Source organism: Dendropsophus ebraccatus, chromosome 4, assembly GCF_027789765.1.
Source record: "Dendropsophus ebraccatus isolate aDenEbr1 chromosome 4, aDenEbr1.pat, whole genome shotgun sequence".
Classification (NCBI taxonomy): domain Eukaryota; kingdom Metazoa; phylum Chordata; class Amphibia; order Anura; family Hylidae; genus Dendropsophus; species Dendropsophus ebraccatus.
Window position 1 is genome coordinate 29664820 of NC_091457.1, and position 9023 is coordinate 29673842.

Genomic DNA, 9023 nt, shown 5'->3' on the forward strand with positions numbered 1-9023 from the left:
TGCGTGCACACTATGGAGTTCCCGCATATGACCTGCGTCGGATTCAGTCGCTCGTACCCGCACGTGGTGGCGCGCATCTCCGCCCGTTCCATAGACACTATTCTATGCAAGGGGCGGATTCCGCATTCCACAGAAAGAATTGACAGGTCACTTCTTTCGACGGAATGCGGAATCCGCCTGTGCATACAATAGTGTCTATGGCACGGGCGGAGATGTGCGCCACCGCGTGCGTGTGACGGAATCCGCCGCAGGCCATACGCGGGAATTCCGTAGTGTGCACGCACCCTGAGGGTATGTGCACACTGAGCAATTCTCGAGGAATTGTAGCTGAAAGATTTCTGCTTGAAATTCTTTGCCTATTCTGCTCTGGCAGAATAGGAGCGGAATGCAAGCGGATTTCAAGCAGAATTCAAGCCCCATTGACTTCAATAGGATTCCTATAGCGGAATCCGCCCAAAGAATTGACATGTCAATTCTTTGGGCGGAACGCGGAATCCGTGCGGAATTCCGGACGGAAATTTACTCTGTGTGCACGGGTAGTCGGAAATCCTATTGTTCTCTATGGAAAGGAGCAATGTTGCATTTACGGGCGGATTCCGCCTGCTTTTTGCAGCGAAATTCCGCTAGAATTTGTGTGCACATACCTGAAGAGTTTTGGAACTTGGATGCACCTGAAAGTGAAACATTACCCCTTCAGTCCCCTAACAAAGCCCTCTCTGCTAGTTAGGGACAACAACCCCGATGCAACAGATGGATTCTCTTCCTACTGGATCTGATACTGGACTGATAATTCACAGTCATGTTCCAAGCCTCCTATAGAGTCATTCAGTAGTTTGGAGCCATCAGAAGTCCCATACAGACCTCAGGAAGTCTACCTATACCCTATACCCGATCTTAAATTAGGCCCTGCCCCCTTTTCCCTGGCAGTATTCAGTAAGAGGTGCACACCTCTTAGTGAATCTGGCCAGCCGGGTGCCCAAACCTGCGCCCGGCGTACTAAATCTACACCTGATTCCAGCAGGTGTAGATTTGGATCATGATTTACTCTTGTGAACAGGCATAAATCATGATAAATGAGGCACAGGAGGAGGCCATAAATGTCCCCCAATATGTATGACTTAGAAAATTACACAGAGTGCTCTATATTGAGAGTTTTCCTGGTCTTGCCCCTCAGCTATGATTGACACCCCTCATATTTGAGGGGAGGGGCCACTAAACCTGTCAATATAGGGAGCTCCATTAGTCTTAAAGGGGTATTCCACTCCCTGTTCAATCCCTGCCCATAATCTAAGTTTGTTTGTAATAGGCTTCTATTACATGAATTGGGCCGTTTGTCTTCACACCCTGAAGCTGCAGAAGATCCGCACTTCCTTGTCCACTTTGTCTCGGCTCCTGTCCTCCCCCTCCCTTCTGAGACGGAGGTCACATGATCTCCGTCTCTTATGTTGCCAGGCAAACTGTAACACAACAGAAACAACAGAACAGTAACAGCCTCCTGAGCAATATAGAGTTAAGGAAACACAGTTGTTTCATCTCTCTCTTTTTACTCTATGTAGATAGATAGATATTTGATTACAATGTAAAGCACTTGTTGAGTAAGACCAGCTAGGCATTTCATTTTTTGGCTCTTGGGTGAAATACCCCTTTAAAAGAAGAGCCTGCCCCCTGGGCACTTTGTGTGGTGGTCCAACTCATGCCAATCCAGAGAACAACAGTTCTTTTATTTATTTACTTTAGCACCAACTTATTCCACAGCACTGTACAGCATAGAAACGTCCCACACTGCACTTAGTTCCATACATGTGTCCTATTAAAGTGGAAGAACTATATTACACCATGAGCGGGCTCACCATATTTTTGGAGTTTGCATTTCATATCAGCTGAAATGAGTGACATTTTACTCTTTTTAAAGGGAATGTAACATCAGACCTGACCTGAAGCACTGGAGGCAGGCTGACCCACCCCCAGTGGGAGGAAACCCCCGCCCCTCTATGATCCAGCTCCATTGATTCTAATGGAGCTGTGTCATAGAGGGGCAGGGGTTTCCTCCCACTGGGAGTGGGTCAGCCTGCCTCCAGTGCTTCAGGTCAGGCCTGATGGTACATTCACTTTAAGTGTGTTCTGTAGAAATGGATGTCATTGAATGAGACTAATCGGTTTCCATGATCTGAAATGCAGGCCACACAGTCACAGGACATGGCAGAAATTTAAAGGGGTTATCCAGCGCTGCAAAAACATGCCCACTTTCTTCCAGAAATAGCACCACTCTTGTCTCCAGTTTGGGTGCAGGTTTTTCAACTTAGTTCTATTTAAGTGAATGGAGTTTAACCCCTTAAAGACAGAGCCAATTTCGAAATTTTTGCGTTTTCGTTTTTTCCTCCTTGTGCTTAAAAGGCCATAGCACTTGCATTTTTCCACCTAGAAACCCACATGAGCCCTTATTTTTTGCCCCACTAATTGTACTTTGCAATGACAGGCTGAATTTTTGCATAAAGTACACTGGAAAACCAGGAAAAAATTAAATGTGTGGTGAAATTGAAAAATAAAAAACGCATTTTGTTTATTTGGGGGAAATGTGTTTTTACGCCATTCGCCCTGGGGTAAAACTGACTTGTTATATATGTTCCTCAAGTCGTTACGATTACAACGATATATAACATGTATAACTTATATTGTATCTGATGGCCTGTAAAAAATTCAAACCATTGTCAACAAATATATGTCACTTAAAATCGCTCCATTCCCAGGCTTATATCGCTGTTATCCTTTGGTCTATGGGGCTGTGTGAGGTGTCATTTTTTGCGCCATGATGTGTTCTTTCTATAGGTACCTTGATTGCGCATATGCGACTTTTTGATCGCTTTTTATTAAAATTTTTCTGGATTTGATGCAACCAAAAATGTGCAATTTTGCACTTAAGGGATTTTTTTGTGCTGACGCCATTTACCGTGCGAGATCAGGAATGTGATTAATTAATAGTTCGGGCGATTACGCATGCGGCGATAGCAAACATGTTTGTTTATTTATTTGTTTACTTTTACACTTATACTAGAAGCCCCCCTGGGGGACTTCTAGTATAAGTGCTTTGATCTCTCATAGAGATCTCTGCAGCATAGATATGCTGCAGAGATCCATGAGATAGGCACTCGTTTACTTCCGGCTGCTGCAGCCGGAAGTAAACGAGTGCCGAGTCGGGGACGGCGCCATCTTGGAGCGGTCCCCGGCCGGCTTCAGAAACGGAGATCACTCCTCCGGGATAACGTCCCGGAGTAGCGATCTCCGCCACTAGACACCAGGGATAAGCTGAATCCGGTAATCGGATGCAGCTGTCATGTTGGACAGCTGCATCTGATTACTGTATTAGCGGGCACGGCGATTGGACAGTGCCTGCTAATATCTGCGGTCCCGGACTACAAGCAGCACCCGGGACCGCCGCGGTTCAGAGCGGGGTAGCCGCGCGGCCCCGCTCTAAACGCCCTTACCGGCAATAGGGTGTAAATATACGCCCTATGTCGTTAAGGGGTTAATTGCAAACCACACCTGAACTAGAGACAAGAGTCAAAGAGTCATGCTGTCTTTGGAAGAAAGTGTCCATGTTTTTGTAGCTGGATAACCCCTTTAAGCCATGTTCGCATGGTGTATTTTTCCTCTAAGAGAACATAGGCCCTAGACAAGTGGGGGGCTGTTTTTAGAAGAAACTTTGAAAGTTTACCACAAAGCTAAGCAGGTTTTGCACCTTGTGCCTCTGGTTACTTGTAACAAACTGTAGCTCAGGACAGAGGAAAGACACTTCATAAGAGGATAACATTACTGAGACTATCTTTAGTCTAGATCTTGAGGAATGATGAAACTTCAACTTGTTTTAGGGAAGTCGTATCATTAGACCGCCCCTCATTCTGCGCCCATCACCCTCCAGAAACCACCTTGTATCCTTTGAGACACGAACCAAACAATGAGAGTTACGTCAATTGAACATAGCCGCTTCCTCTGCGCACACACACCCTTCTCCTCTAAAATTCCCCTTTGAGTCTTGACTTGTTGTTTGGATTAGATTGGAGGAGAAGGTTCCTTTTATCAGTGACTTCATCCGGGCAGCTGAAAGGTTTATGGCAGTAAACGTTGTGACTTGGGATTGGCTTTTACTAGTGCAGTTCTCTAGCAGCCTCTAATGGTTATAGATGAAACATCATGTTCTGCATGCTACACACAAAGTAGTGGAAAAGAGGCTTTCATGGATTTTTTGTGTCTGTCACAGCACAACCCCCATCCTTACATTATGTGCCATGCAGCACTCTCTCCTTCATGCAACACACTGATCTTTGACTACACAACCTACTTTGTGGCCACACCAGGGGGAGATCAAGAAATGCATTGCATTCAATGTGAGCCATGTTCTCCAGAAACGGAGCCTATTTGTAAAAAGCATAAAAAGGTGCTACTACAACGAGAAACCCCCTTAGGGTATGTGTACACTACGAAATTCTCGCAGAGAACACCCTGCGGATTCCACCGCTTGCCCCACCCCCCGGGCTCCCACTTGAATTTGGGCTGGTCCTATAGGCTCCATTCTATAGTCAGACGGATTCCGCCGTCTGCCTGAATTATGGAATCCGCTGTGAGTTGTCTATTAGAATGCCATAGCCTTAAAATGAGTCACCAGAGGGAGACTGTGATCCTGCTGTATAGAGCTCTGGTGAGACCTCAACTTGAATACTGTGTCCAGTTCTGGAGACCTCACCTAAAAAAAAAAAAAAAAGACATTGATAAAATAGAACAGGTGCAAAGACGGGCTACAAAAATGGTGGAGGGTGGGAGCCATAAACCATATCAGGAAAGACTTAAAGGGGAACTTCAGGTAGAGGTTAAAAGAAACAAAAAAACTTCTGCAGAAGCATATAGCATTACTTACCGGTCTATCCCAGTTGTGAAACTACAAAAAATCCATTTGTTTGGGGGGGGGGGGGGGGGGGGGGGGTTTGTTCTGTCCTTCCTGGTTGAGCAGTTCCCAGAATGCAATGCTTTCCCTCAGCTTATCATCACAGTCCCCCACCCATTACAATCAGTAAAATTAGTGCTGTACCTGCTTCTGGCCACTCAAAGATGGTGGACCACTCAGGAAATTGGGGGATCCAGCCAAGCCTCTCTTGAAATCACACCCTGCCCCCTGTCTGCATCATCAACCTGTCCTCAGCAAACACACACAATGTGAGACAGAGGCATGGAAGATAGCAGAAGAAGCAGGAGACAATGTGAATTGGCACAGAGGCCATTTTTTTTTTTCACTTCCTGGATCTCTATCAACTACCAGTGTGGCACAACCGTACAGATATGGTAATACATTGTATAGACACATCTATATAACTTTTAATGTACTTTTAATAGAAAACAAGTTTTTCTTATCCGAGGATCCCCTTTAAGGATTTGAATCGGTATAGTCTGGAGGAAAGAAGGGAAATGGGGGCATGATTGAAACCTTTAAGTATGTTAAAGGACTAAATAAGGTTCAGGAGGGAAGTGTTTTTAGTTAAAAAAAAATCTGAGCTCAATAACAAGAGGACACAGTGGGAGGTTATCTGTGGGAAAGATCAGAAGCAACGTGAGAAAATATTATTTTACTAAAAGAGTAGTAGATACTTAGAACAAAACTCCAGCAGATGTGGTTGGTGAATCATAACTGAATGTAAACCTGCCTGAGATAAACATATATCTATCCTAAGATAAGAAGGGAAATACTAAAAGGGCAGGCTAAATGGACCCAGTGGTCTTTTTCTTCCGACACTCTTATGTTTCTATGTTAATGATGGTTTCACACACCACAGTTTTTGTGCCAAAGCCAGAAGTAGATTAAAATGGGATGTAAAACATAAGGTAGGACTTCTCTTCTGTTGGATTCTCTTTTGGTTCTGGTGCAAAAACTGCAGTGGCCGTTTTCAAAAAAACAAACAAAAAAAAGCCATGTTTGAAACAAGCCTAAGGGTAGATTGGAAAGCTGTGGCTACTGCACGTAGTGGCCAATGGCTGCAAAATGTTGGCAAAGCATATGGTGGCCAATTGGGATGGCATAAGGACTGGGTCAATGCATCTGCAAAAAAGCCTAGGTGCTACAGCTATGCAGTGGATAGTACCTACCAGAGGAGTCCCAAGACAACCAGTAGTAATAAAAGCAAAACTATTAGCATCTAACCTGCTAATAAGGGAATGGACAATGTACTTTTATTACACCCGTTTTATGCCCTGTTACCAAACATGTTTTTATTTGTAAGCTAACTGAAGCGGTGGGTATAACATTACACCTTGGTGCAGTGATCAACCTGCCTATCCCCCAGGGCTGTGGAGTCAGTAAGCTGCAGCTCAGACTCCTGAATTTTATCAGGACCGACTCCAACTCCTGCTCCTTCATAAAGGGCCGGTCATATACCAGGGGAGTTATTTATCACACTGGCTCTGCAGCTTCTCCCTAATGTATTACAGGATCCTGGGGCGACTTCTGAAACATACAAAGCCTCCATGTCCTGAACAACTCAGAACTCGACTAGATGGAGCAGGTGGTCTTTTCCTGCTGACAGTCTATGTTTCTAACTAAATATTCACCATACTTAAACACTGCTAACAATGCCAGATACCTGTAATATAGAGGTCAGCCATAGTGATATAGAGAGGGGTCACACATAGTGATAACACCACACTGAGGACAGAGGTTACTGCTACACTACTTATGTCTTCTCCTCCTCCTCTATATTACACAGGATATCTTCATATTACACTGCTGCTCATATACAGTCATCCAGCATCCAGGAAGAGAACAGCACAGATCTCCCCCCACACAATGGACTCTTCCGGCTCAGAAATTGCCAAATAGTGACTGACAACTTTTCCATGACCACCCTTATGTAATCGAGCCAGTGTCCTATTAGGCCCCGTTCCCACTGAGCAAAGGTAGCGGAATTCCGCAACGGAATTGTCCGCCGCGGAATGCAGTTAGCCTCCCGCTCATAGGGAGGCTCATAATGGGAGTCTATAGGAGGCACGCGCTCCTGCTCTGTACGCGCTGAAGAATGAACATGTTCATTCTTCAGCGCGTACAGAGCAGGAGCGCGCGCCTCCCAAAGACTCCCATTATGAGCGGGAGGCTAACGGCATTCCGCGGCGGACAATTCCGTCGCGGAATTCTGCTACCTTTGCTCAGTGGGAACAGGGCCATAGAATGTTGCTCAAAACATATATTTATGAGCAAAACTTGTAAAATTCAATTCTACATTTTTTAAAGCTTTTTTTTTTTTTTTTTTTTTAAAGCTGGAGTCGATACATTTTTTTCAGACTCCATCCAAAACTAGCTCCAACTCCACAGCCCTGCTATCCCCTGCCCCCTCAAATACTCATCTGGCACTCTGCAGTGATGTAGCTCAGTGCTGATCATCACTGCAGAGTATCATATGAATATTTATGAGGAGACAGCAGGTGGAAGGGGACATAGAAGGGTGCATAGAAAAATAATAAGGGTACATTGTTATTCTATATCCCCTGCCCTATTAGCAAGTTAGATTCCTCTCTAAGGGTAAATTCACACGTGAAATCCACTGTGGATCCTATTGCAATGAGGATACATACTAAACCCCCCCCCCCGCCGGCCGGAGTATACTTTACCTGCTCCGCACTCCGGTTTGCTTCGGGGATTCTCGGTTTGACGTCCAACTCAGCCAATCAGTGTGCTGCCCCGCTGAATGGGACGTGAAGACGCCGGGAGCCCCCGAAGAAAGCCAGAGCGTGGAGGAGGTACAGTACACTCCGGTCGGCAGGGGGTAATGGCGCTGTCACGTACATACTCCCAGTGGGATGTAAATCTCGCTGCGAGTATGTATTCTCATTGAAAGTCATCGGCATAGGATCCGCAGTGGATTTCGCAGCGTAAAATCTGCTGCAGATCCATCCGCGTGAATTTACCCTAAAGTAGTATTTCCATCTGGGTTTTTGTTTTGCCCCATCCACAGAACACACAGGACACAAATCATCACAGGGACCCCAAAACCCCTGCTGAATGGAACCACTTGCCATGCATGTGCTCCACTCATTCTCTATTGAGCCACTGAAGAGCTTAATGCAGCTTTCGGCAGTGCACAGGCACAGATTGTGGTCCCAGCAGCAGGCATTTTATAGTCTCTGGATCACGAGGGGCCCAGCAGTCAAATCCTAAAATTTCTTAGTTATGTCCTATCCTGTACATGCTGTGGATGGAGCATAACCATCCCAGATGGAAATACCCCTTTAACATATGTGTTGGGAGTAAATTTTTCACCGTCAAGTCTGATCCCACAGAAGAACTACTGTAGCACAAGTAGCTGAAAAGTTACTGCTGGCTGTGATAGGTGTCAGAACACAAAGGGCATCACAGCATAGCCAGTCTATGCTGATCCCTGTCCACATATCACCTGCAACAGGCACATGGGCAGCAAATGGAGTACTGGAAAGAGATAGCCTGCTCTGGTTAATAAAAAAATAAAAATTACATCATATGATTGACTGATGCATCACTTATCTGAAGACACCAGAATGCACCATGGGAAGCAGCCAGAGGCACTGTGATAACTAATCAATTATATAGATTTGTAAATTAGTTCTATTTAAAAATCTCAATCCCTCCAGTACTTAATCAGCTGAATGCCTTGCAGGAAATGGTGACACTGTGCTCCCTGCTGCCACCTCTGTCCCTGACGGGAACTGCCCAGAGCACAAAAGGTTTATTATGGGGATTTACTGCTGATTTGGACAGTTCCTGCCTCAGACAGAGGTGGCAGCAGAGAGCACTGTAAGACTGGAAAGAATATACCACAGGACATGCACTGGAGAAAAATTTCAGGTATGTTTTTTTTAGTATTTCCAGTTGCACATATTCACCATGTATAACAAAGAAATGGCTGCAGTGTTACATCAGATACAAGTGTGACTTAACCATACACCTACTCAAAAATTGTAAAGGGTTTATCCAGGATTGGAAGAACATAGCTGTTTTCTTAACACAGCACCAC